The sequence below is a fragment of the Phyllobates terribilis genome, unplaced genomic scaffold, assembly GCF_046119375.1.
Source record: "Phyllobates terribilis strain yellow unplaced genomic scaffold, ASM4611937v1 Scaffold_13__5_contigs__length_258822181, whole genome shotgun sequence".
NCBI lineage: Eukaryota > Metazoa > Chordata > Amphibia > Anura > Dendrobatidae > Phyllobates > Phyllobates terribilis.
The window spans coordinates 92025508-92038040 of NW_027362773.1; the positions used below are offsets into that span (position 1 = coordinate 92025508).

The following is a 12533-nucleotide window of genomic DNA, read 5'->3' on the forward strand; positions in this document are numbered from 1 at the left end:
TTTTTGATTAATTGACTTTTCTTCATTTGAGGGGTTCTTACTATGAGGCTATGTGCCCACGATGCAGAAATGCTGCATATTTTTTCCGCTTCTCCCTGGCAGGAAAAATGCATGCGGTTTTTACATGCGTTTTTCCCGCCAGGTAGAAGCGTTTGTCAAGCGTTTTTGCATGCGTGTTAGCAAGCGCTTTGCCAAGCGATTTTAGCATCACTTGGAAAAGTGCTTAACAACTTGTTCACACTATATAAATCCATGCAACTGGCATGGATTTATAATAGTGTGACCAAGTTAGTTAAAAAAAAAAGAATAAGAATGGTAAAAAATAAAAATAAAAGATTATACTCATCTTCCGATGTCCTCCCGGTGTTTTCTCTGCTGCGTCCGGTGTCTTGGGCAGCTCGCGGTGGTGTGAAGGACCTGCGGTGACGTCATTGAGTCATGTGACAGGTCACATGACTCAATGACGTCATGGCAGGTCCTTCACAACAACGTGACCCATACAGCAGACTGGACGGAGGGGAGAAAACACTGGGAGGACATCGGAAGGTAAGTATAATCTTTATTTTTTATTTGAATTTTTTTTTTTTACAGTTTCTATGGTACCCAGGTCTAGATGAGAGTCTCCTCTCCTCCAGACCTGGGTACCATCCGCACATTGAACCGTGTGATATGAGCTTGTGCAGATGCAGTGATGCGGATGTCACGCTGTCCAATGCAAGTCAATGGCGGCGATTACGCTGTGTGTCCGCAAAATATATGGACATGCTGCGTATTTTTCCGCAATGATAATCCGCAGCGGAAATTTCCGCAGCATGTGCACAACAGAGGCGGATTATCATTGGGGACCATGGGGCATGTATTACCAAGCGTTTTTTAAGCATTTTCACTGCGGAAATTCCACAGCAAAAATGCATGAAAAACACATAGTGGGCACGCAGCCTGAGTATTATTTTTATTTTTGTTTACTTTTTGCTACACGCTGATTGTTACACTTGTACTGTTCGGGTCAATATGACCCGATAACAATTTATACTGTTCAAAAGGTCACTAATTATTTCTGCCTGCAAAATTTATTTGTTTTCCTGTGTACTTCATCTCATTATTCAAAAGGGTGGAGGTTTCACTGTTCTTATTAGTGAGCAAGTACTCATCTAGTCATTTCTCTTTCAATTCTGTGAGAGAGGACATTGAGCTGTGAATACACATCTTGCTGCACATCTGGTATCTTCACAGCATAGACAATTGCCTTCAGATGACCCCAAAGATAAGTCTAAGGGGGTCAGATCGGGAGACCTTGGTGGCCATGAAACTGGCCCACGACGACCAATCCACTTTCCAGGAAACTGTTCATGTAGGAATGCTCGGCCTGACACCCATAATGTGGTGGTGCACCATCTTGTTGGAAAAACTCAGGGAACGTGCCATCTTCAGTGCATAAAGAGGGCAACACATCATCATGTAGCAATTTCAGATATCCAGTGGCATTGAGGTTTCCATTGATGAGGAATGGCCCCACTATCTTTGCACCCCATATACCACACCATACCATCAAGATACGAGATGTGCAGCATCTGAAACAACGAATACTGGAAACCTGTGCTAGCATTTCTTCTGCGGTGTTGCTATCAGTGTGTCAAGAGTGGGAGAAGAGGGTTGCATTGACAATCCAACACAATGGGCAGCACTTTGAACACATTTTATAAGTGGTCATAAACATTGTTTTTCTTATGAAATTCTCAATAAGTTTGATGTGTCACATGACCCTCTTCCCATTGAAAAAAATAAAGTTGGATCCAAAATGGCCGACTTTAAAATGGCCGCCATGGTCACCACTCATCTGGAAAAGTTTTCCCCCTCCCATATACTAATGTGCCACAAACAGGAAGTTGATATCACCAACCATTCCCATTTAATTTAGGTGTATCCATATAAATGGCCCACCCTGTAGTTATAAATAGGGTGATGAGGAGTGACCCAGAAAGGCTTAAAGAGATTGTCCAAGATGGTAAAGTTTCCTCCCAATTGGCATAAACCTTTATTAGTAAACTGTAAGAGATAGTAGCCAAAGTTTTGTAACAATGTGTCTATAAGTAGCTAAGTTGCTTTTTTATTTTTATTTTTTACAAGCACTTTGCAATTTTAATCATTTAGTAAGATGATATACCCCTTTTAATGTTCATCTCTCCTTAGTTTTTTTTTTTTCTAAACATTTCTTATTAGTACAAGTGATACCATTTATCCAATGTCCAACTAAGGAATATACAAGAGAGAGAAATACTAAAGAGTCATTACACAGTAATGAGATCCATTAGGTAACACGGTAAAAATTAACAAAGCCAATTCATTATCCCTACACGAGTTATTCAAAAAGCAGAGGATTTCATCAGGACTAAGATGCTGCAGAGATTTCCAGACTGCCTTGATAATTAATACTTTGGGCATATCTACTATAGATACATGTAGATAAAAAGATAGGTAGACAGACAGACAGATCGATAGTAAAAGTAGATCGATAGATACAGTACATAGATAGATGATAGATAGATAGATATATAGACACTGTTGTTAATTAGTGCTGGATCCTACCTGCCCTTTAGAATTGTAGCTTTTAGCCCGGAGAGGCATGTCAGATAAATACGAGGTTTAGGGTCCCATCACAGGAAGATCACCTTGTCTCGGCTGATGGGCTCTCATGATTTGGCTAATTTGTGAGCTAAGTCCCTTTATTTTATATGTATATTCTATATAGCAGTAATGCAGTATCAATGTCATAAATTCAATGTTTGCACATCTTACCGCCTACGGATGCGGCTGTATTCTTTTGTTTCTACATAGATAGAAAAATAGATCAAAGTTTGGTCACTAACTCATTAAAGACTGCTGAAAGGGGACCATGTTTCAAGGCAAACAACTTTCAGACAACCTTGAATGATGAGTACGTCTAGGTGCACGTAACTGTATGTTCTTCACCTGAGAAAACCGTTTTTATTATGCTAATCAGACCTTGATTAGAATGGGATTTATTTTTCTCGGCTGTGGAGAATAAAAAAAAAAGTTTTCCATCTTTTCCATTTAGTCTGTCCTTGAAAATCCGACCACACTCAGATGTCATCCAAGTGTAGTCCAATATTTTCCACAAACCCATAGACATGAATGGGTAAGTGCCATCCGTAATCAGAGGCAAATCACGCATGCTGCGATTTTATTCCTGGACAGACTAACCGAGAAAAAAATTGAATACGTGCACAGCCCCATAGAATAACATTGGTCCAAGTGCAATCCGTCAAAACTACGGTCGTGTGCACGAACCCTTATAGAAACACATAAAGGCCTCAAAGAAGTAAAATAACATTGTTAAAGAACTGGGTTTTTATCGAGCCTTGTTTAGACAAATGGAGAAAATTCTGTATATTCTGCCACTATCCTGTAAAGATCACTCCAATATTAGAACAGGCAATCTGTCACGCAAAGTGTGGGAAAGATTAAGTGCAACATGAAGGGAAGAGGGGAAGGGAGCCCAAACACTAGGGAAAGGGGGAGTGGAGACCTCCTAGGCTGATTTGATATCACCCTATCATCCTTATATTGGTTCCTCACCAATTTCAGCACAGGAACCTAAACCCTGTATTTTCCTAGAGCTAGGCCCTGGATAGGGAAGGGGGATGAGCACTAGTTAGTCCCCACTAACAATTAAAGACAACAAGGTAGACAGACACGGAGGAAAGTATCTTAGCTTGACCCAACTTCAGAGAGATTACACACATGTCCTCTTAGCTCCAGAGAGGAAGTAAGCAGACTGCACTAACTCCAAGCTTTCACAAGGAAATATGTGAATATCACCGGCACCTCCCTAATGCAAACTGAAAGTATTTCAATACCCAGGCCAGGGTGTTAATCAGCAAGAGGGAGGTAGCCGCTGGGTCTTAGAGTGAGACAGATTAAAGAAGGTGTCTGTAATGCCGGACGAAGAGCTCTCCTACAACCAACTGCAGGGCGACTGTCACATCTGACACACCCGTGACACAATCCTAAGGTGAGAAAGAACCTATGGGTAAAAGCCACAGACCTTAAAAAGACTCTACACATTGGAAAACCTCAAATCATGTGTCCACACTGAATGAGAATGGTGTTCATGCAATGGTGGACACAGGCAGAAATGGGCCACTGTGCAAGAACAATATATGGGTCCTTTGTAGCCTAATAAGTCATCATAATGCACAATTCCACCTGCTTTGGAGGTAGAAATTAGCCCCTGTGCGGCCACACAGGTTGCACCAATAGTATGTCCGCTCCTGTGTTCATGGAAGGAATGGCTCCCACAATGCTTCTGGACAACAGTGGATCTTATTAGTACAAATGCACAATGTTATGTTTGGGGGAAAAAACACTGCACACCAACACCAAAACCTCATCCCAACTGTAAAGACTGAGGGAGGAAGCATTTTTGTATCAGGCTTCTATGCTGCCTTAGGTAATTAAACTGCTGTTTATTTTCTTGCAACAAATTAGCAAAAGTTTTCTGAAAGTAGAAAATCCCTTTAAATTCAAGGGTTTACTTACTTTTTCTCCCTGCACTGTGGATATTTATTCAATGTTCTCAATAAAAGACATAAAAGGTATAACTGTGTGTGCTGTTTGTTTAGTTGGATTGTAGTTAGACTTAATTACTTTGGGCTTTTTGCACTGTCCTTCCTTTATTTTCCACAGTGAGTACAAACCAGAACAGATCAATCCCAGCCTGACGATACACGATAGCCGACAGTCAAATTCAGTGAGAGGGGGTAGAAAAACCAAACTCCACATCTTCAGGATGACATTTGTAAATGTCAGTTTCCGGGAATATATTGGCAAATATGACATTTTGAAATGTTATAAACATGAAAGAAATAAAGAGGCCTCAGATTATTGTGCCTTTTCTGCGGTCATCTATAAGCACAGTGTGGCGGGACTTCAGAGGAAATCCCATTGGGAAATGGTGCAAATGTCCTGACTTTTCTGCATCTGGTTCTATTTGTCCAAGAAAGTCCCCAGGGATATGCTTATAATGGTACACAGACGACACCTCAGTTTAGTAACTCTGGATAGTTTACATAACTTGTCCTGTTCTAATCTTATATTACAAGTCAGAGCTGAAATCTCCCAGCATTCCATGTATAAAGACACTTCTGGTGATTTTCCATCTGGAAAGTATCTTCTATACACTAAGAACAGTACAGTCATCTAGGAAAACCTCTCTCCTGCACATCAAATAGGGAAGTATCTGTAGACAGGCCTAACTGGTACTAGCAACAACGAGCAGAATACTGAGTGCAGCTCTGGAGTGTAATACAGGTTGTAGATTAGGAACATTATAAATTATGTAATTAAAGGGAGCCTGCCACTTGATTCATGCTGCCCAAACCATGACAAATATGAATCAGAGCCTCCGTGCATGACTGCAGGTATATTTTTCTCTGTAACACTTTGGTATTTTTTAGAAAATATAGTCTAAAGGGCAAAAAACAGGGAGAGATGAGACTAGTCTGGCTGAGGTTTCTCTCTGCCCCATGTGTGTATAATGGGAGAGACCTGTCATTCACCTGGACTGGCATGGGTGTCAGCACCAAACTAAATATAGGAAGCAACTCAGGATCAGTACAGGATAAGTAATATAAAGTATGTACACAGTGACTGCACCAGCAGAATAGTGAGTGCAGCTCTGGGGTATAATACAGGATATAACTCAGGATCCGTACAGGATAAGTAATGTAATGTATGTACACAGTGACTGCACCAGCAGAATAGTGAGTGCAGCTCTGGAGTATAATACAGGATGTAACTCAGGATCAGTAATGTAATGTATGTACACAGTGACTGCACCAGCAGAATAGTGAGTGCAGCTCTGGAGTATAATACAGGAGGTAACTCAGGATCAGTAATGTAATGTATGTACACAGTGACTGCACCAGCAGAATAGTGAGTGCAGCTCTGGAGTATAATACAGGATGTAACTCAGGATCAGTAATGTAATGTATGTACACAGTGACTGCATCAGCAGAATAGTGAGTGCAGCTCTGGAGTATAATACAGGATGTAACTCAGGATCAGTAATGTAATGTATGTACACAGTGACTGCACCAGCAGAATAGTGAGTGCAGCTCTGGAGTATAATACAGGATGTAACTCAGGATCAGTACAGGATAAGTAATGTAATGTATGTACACAGTGACTGCACCAGCAGAATAGTGAGTGCAGCTCTGGAGTATAATACAGGATGTAACTCAGGATCAGTACAGGATAAGTAATGTAATACATATGAGCAATCACTTGAGCAGAATAGTGAGTGCAGCTCTGAATGTTACCCTGGATCAGAACAAGATAAGTAATATGAAATATGTTTCACGGTGTCAGTGACTCAACAATATAAATTGTATAATACTGTATGTGATGTGTCACCGCTTCTCCCTTGAATGGGCAGATGAAAATGCTGCCTTGTTATGTTGAGTGTCTCAATGTCGCAGTGTCCAGTAGATTGTCATCCTGTGAACTTCAGACAGTAATTAAGGTAGCTGATCCTCCCAGTGTCTCGCTGCTCTCAGTGTTATAATTTATTATGTCTCAGCGTGGATCTAGCAAAGTGGACTGCTCAGCTCCCACTATTACAGCAGACATCTGTGCCCTCAGCCACCATGATAAACGCTATCAGGCAGCCCCAGCAGTTGTGACACTATCGGTCTCAATACTAAGGTTTGTAGTACCACATCTGCAGGGGAATGATGTTGAAAATATGTAAAATAATAAGCATAAATATTACATTACTGTAACTTCCATTCCTTCACAATGCATTACATTATACTGCATAGTACTCTCGCTATATTACGTTATTTATATAGAACCCTTCGATGTACATTTCCCATTGTTATCATTGTAAGTATTATATGTAGAAAACTTCACATTCTAATGTCATAACCTGACAATTAGAGATGGGCGGCGCTAGATAAATGCTTATCTGTACTGCAGAAGCAGGTAAACTTTTGCTCCTTTTCACTTTTGTCAACAATTGATGACTGACAAAGTGCTAGCCTGCTCTTAAAGCATCATAACAAGCACCTCAGCTGCTGAAGAACATCCTAATAGATATCTCTGCTGATGCATTGCCTCAATACATACCTCAACTGCTGCAGAAGCTCATAATACACACCTCAGCTGCTGCAGAACATCATAATACAGACCTCAGCTGCTGCAGAGCCTCATAATACAGACCTCAGCTGCATCAGAACCTCATAATACAGACCTCAGCTGCATCAGAACCTCATAATACAGACCTCAGCTGCGGCAGAACATCAGATTACACACCTCAGCTGAAGCAGAACTATATTTAACAATGATGCACCTTCACTCTAGAAATTATTGGGGTACTCAGCTCATAGCCTTTGCACCAGCAATATTAATCAATTACAATGTAATTATTGTATAATAATACACAAAAAATCTGCAACTTCTGCTTTAATTTCTCATCCTTTTAAGTTGTTTGCTTTCTGTCAGTGGAATTAATAGAAAGTATAACAAGAATAATCTCTAAATACCATAAAATGTCATATACTACCCATTGTTTTATATATTTTTTTTACGATGGACTGTCACTTTAATTACACTTGAGTGTCTGGATACATTGAAGATCTCACATTATCTATCTATATAATTGTCTTATCCCGTCTGTCTGTCTGTCTTTCTGTCTGTCTGTCTGTCCAGGAAATCCCGCGTCGCTGATTGATCCGGCCGCGGCCAATCAGCGACGCGGCATTTCACTAAAAGATGGCGGCCGTTAGCGGCTGTTCTGCCGCACGGAGGTGAGCGGCGATGCAGCCGGGCGATGAAGTCGGCTGCTCGTAGCATACGTCCCCCGACCGGAGGCGCCGCTGACCCCCATGCGGCTACTGTCGGGAGATCAGCGGCTACGGCCGCTTATCTCCGGACGGTAAAAGTGACGCCCCTCCCCTCCTCTCCTCCTGTCCCTCCCCCTGCTCGCTCAGGACCCCAGCACCCGGCGCCATACTTACCCCTCCCCTCTCCTCCTCTCCTCTCCCCTCCTCTCCTCTCCCCTCCCCTCCTCTCCTCCTCTCCCCTCTCCCCCCCCCCCGCTCGCTCAGGACCCCGGCATCCGGCGCCATACTTACCCCTCCCCGTGCCTGCGCAGCAGCTCCTGTGTCTTCCGCTGCTGCTGTGTGACGTGCCAGGTCAGAGGGCGCGGTGACGTCTTTACACCGCGCTCTCTCCTGACCGGTCACAGCGCACAGCGGGAACATGCGGGCTACGCTGGAGTCCAGAGCAGCAGCTGAGAAGTGAGGTGAGTATTGGATTTTTTTTTTATTGTATGGGGCCATAGGGCATTAAATGGTGGGGTGGGGAAGTGTGACATCGTGGAGGGGCCATTACACTGTGTTCCAAATTATTATGCAAATAATATTTTGGAATTTTGCAATCATTGTAATTTTCCAGTCAAATAACTATTAGAGTACAATTGAAAGGTTTTTGTACAAACTGCCTATGATAACAGTATATTTTTAAAAAAATAAAAAACTCAAACTGCACTCAAAATGCATGTTCCTTTTATGCCCATAGCAGCCAGAGATGCAGATGTGTTATGTGCAGCATGAGACGGGGCATTATCATGCATGAAATGATCTCGATGGTCCAGATGGATGGAGTGGAGGATGGCTGGTTGATGGACACCCCATGCAAACACGGCTACGGCGCTAACAAGGAGGAGGTGGAGTAATGTTTTGGGCTGGAATCAGGGGGAGCGAGATTGTCGGCCCTTTTAGGATCCCTGAAGGGGAAAAGATGAACTCCATATTGTATGTTGAGTTTCTCAAACAGCACTTCCTTCCATGGTTCAAGAAGAAGAACCATGCATTCCGCAGCAAGATCATTTTCATGTATGATAATGCCCCATCTCATGCTGCACATAACACATCTGCATCTCTGGCTGCTATGGGCATAAAAGGGGACAAACTTATGGTGTGGCACCCATGCTCCCCTGACCTCAACCCCATTGAGAACCTCTGGATCATCAAAAGGAGTGTCTATGATGGCGGGAGGCAGTTCACATCTAAGCAACAGCTCTGGGAGGGTATTCTGTCCTCATGCAAAACAATTAAAGCAAAAATCATTCAAAACCTGACAAATTCAATGGACGAGAGAGTTCAGAAGCTCCTTTCAAACAAGCGGTCCTATGTGCAAATGTTACATCACCTAGAATAAAGTTTTGAGTTGAAAACTGTTTGATTTCAGTTGTAATAACCTGCTAATGCTTATAATTTCAAAAATGACCATTTTTTGTTCTTTATTAAAATTAAAAGGTTGAAAACTCTGCTGTGCATAATAATTTGGAACATGCATTTTGAGTGCAGTTTGAGTTTTTTATTTTTTAAAAAATATACTGTTATCATAGGCAGTTTGTACAAAAACCTTTCAATTGTACTCTAATAGTTGTTTGACTGGAAAATTACACTGACTGCAATTCATATACAGTGCCTACAAGTAGTATTCAACCCCCTGCAGATTTAGCTGGTTGACACATGCGGAATTAACTTGGCATTGTGACATTTGTACTGTAGCTCAGCCTGGAAGTGGGAAATGCACTGCAGCAAATTTTTTTTGGTTTTGTTTTTTTTAAAAACGTTAAAAGTTAATTCAGAGTGTCATTTATTATTCAACCCCTCAAACCACAAGAATTCAGTTTGGTCCCCCAAAAGTATTAAGAAGTAGTTCAGGCACCAAGAATAATGAGCTTCACATGTGTGGATTAAAGATCTCTTTTGCCAGCCTTTTCTGACTATTTAAGACCCTCCCCAAACTTGTGAACAGCACTCAGACATGGTCAACATGGGAAAGACAAAGGAGCATTCCAAGGCCATCAGAGACAAGATCGTGGAGGGTCACAAGGCTGGTAAGGGGTACAAAACCCTTTCCAAGGAGTTGGGCCTACCTGTCTCCACTGTTGGGAGCATCATCCGTAAGTGGAAGGCTTATGGAACTACTGTTAGCCTTCCACGGCCTGGACAGCCTTTGAAAGTGTCCTCCCGTGCCAAGGCCAGGCTTGTCCGAAGAGTCAAGGCTAACCCAAGGACAACAAGGAAGGAGCTCCGGGAAGATCTCATGGCAGTGGGGACATTGGTTTCAGTCAATACCATAAGTAACGTACTCCACCGCAATGGTCTCCGTTCCAGACGAGCCCGTAAGGTACCTTTACTATCAAAGCGTCATGTCAAGGCTCATCTACAGTTTGCTCATGATCACTTGGAGGACTCTGAGACAGACTGGTTCCGGGTTCTATGGTCTGATGAGACCAAGATCGAGATCTTTGGTGCCAACCACACACGTGACGTTTGGAGACTGGATGGCACTGCATACGACCCCAAGAATACCATCCCTACAGTCAAGCATGGTGGTGGCAGCATCATGCTGTGGGGCTGTTTCTCAGCCAAGGGGCCTGGCCATCTGGTCCGCATCCATGGGAAGATGGATAGCACGGCCTACCTGGAGATTTTGGCCAAGAACCTCCCCTCCTCCATGAAGGATCTTAAGATGGGTCGTAATTTCATCTTCCAACAAGACAACGACCCAAAGCACACAGCCAAGAAAACCAAGGCCTGGTTCAAGAGGGAAAAAGTCAAGGTGTTGGAGTGGCCTAGTCAGTCTCCTGACCTTAACCCAATTGAAAACTTGTGGAAGGAGCTCAAGAATAAAGTCCACATGAGACACCCAAAGAACCTAGATAACTTGGAGAAGATCTGCATGGAGGAGTGGGCCAAGATAACTCCACAGACCTGTGCCGGCCTGATCAGGTCTTAGAAAAGACGATTATTAGCTGTAATTGCAAACAAGGGTTATTCCACAAAATATTAAACATAGGGGTTGTATAATAATTGACCCACACTTTTATGTTTAAAATGTAATAAAATTCAACTGAGCAACATAACTTTTTGGTTTGTAAGATTTATGCTTCTGTTCATAAAACCTACTCTCGTTTGCAGTTTGAAGGCTCTAACTTATTTGCATCTTATCAAACCAGCTAAATCTGCAGGGGGTTGAATACTACTTGTAGGCACTGTAGGTAATTTGGGAAAATCTGAGAAAATATTATTTGCATAATAATTTGGAACACAGTGTATAAGGGAAGGGGGATGTGACATCCTCCATGGGGCACTATGGGGGGGATGTGACATCCTGCATGGGGTATTATATAGGGGGATGTGACATCCTGCAAGGGGCATTATAAGGGAGGGGGGGGTGTCACAACCTGCATGGGGCACTATGGGGGAGATGTGACATCCTGCATGGGGTATTATAAGGGAGGGGGGGATGTCACATCCAGCATGGGGCATTATAATGGACGGGGGATGTGACATCCTGCATGGCGCATTATATGGGGGGGGGGGGGAGTCACATCCTGCATGGGGCATATTCTAGAATACCCGATGCGTTAGAATCGGGCAACCATCTAGTAGCTACAATAACTTTCTAGCAATTTTGTGGAAGAGACCAGGAGAAGGAGGGTAACTGTGTGACAGCTGAACCAGCTTCCCAACTAATGAGCAGGCAGAGAGCAATGTCGCCAGCCAAAGAAACAGATTTCCCTGGTTTCCTGATGGCATTCGGCAGTGTTTTCGTGAGAGTGAAAGGAACAGTTATTCACAAATTCTCTTCTTCACATCAGTCAGGTCTGCGTGCAAACACTAAGAGAATGTGCAATGAAGTCTGAGAAACACACAGATTTATTGTATGGAGAAATGAATGAACTTCAAATTGGATGCAAACTATGGTGTCCTTTCATAGGTGGGAGAACTGTAACAAGTCACATAATGCACAGGCAGCTATGGAGATACACAGGTTAGATATAATGACTTTCATTGATAATTGAACTAAGGCTGGACTATGGCTGTGTTCCTTTTTGGAAGCTCCGTTGCATATTCAGTTGCATTTGGCAAAAAAAAAATACAACAGCCTTGAGCGTTATTTTACTGTAAAAATGACGGAGAATCAGACAAAACACAACAGAGCCCCATTACAAGTCAGTGGGGTCTGTCGGGTGCCGTTGATGTCCATCATGTGACAGATGCGGCACTCCGTCATTATCACTTTTCCTATTACGTAACAAAAAAAATGGAAAAGATAATGCAGTTGTGAGCTAAGTCTTACTATGACAAAAGTTTAGTTTCTCCAAAACGTTACCAAATAATCTTTAGTACAACGCCCAATACATGCCGTAGTTGTTAGTACAGTAAAATCAGTAGTAAAACTTCCCAGCATTCTTCAGGGCCATATGGATGATACACATTTAATGGCAATGTCACTCAGCCACCCGACTATAACCTAACGGGTGTAACTATAGTGGGTGCAGGGGTTGCAGTCGCACCTGAGTCCTGGAGCCTAGATGATGATCCATAAGTTCCCTTTGGCCCATATGAGAAGACCAATACTAATAAATATAGTTACATAGGTTGAAAAAAGACCTAGGCCCATCGAATTCAACCTTTCTCCACCAATTG

At 42.6% G+C, this 12533-nt stretch overlaps 1 protein-coding gene across 3 annotated transcripts in view; it reads right to left on the reverse strand.

Annotated features, from left to right (window-relative positions):
* The window catches only part of OSBPL5 (oxysterol binding protein like 5), a 227944-nt gene that overhangs the window by 174773 nt on the left and 40638 nt on the right, over window positions 1-12533 (reverse strand). The window lies entirely within an intron of this gene.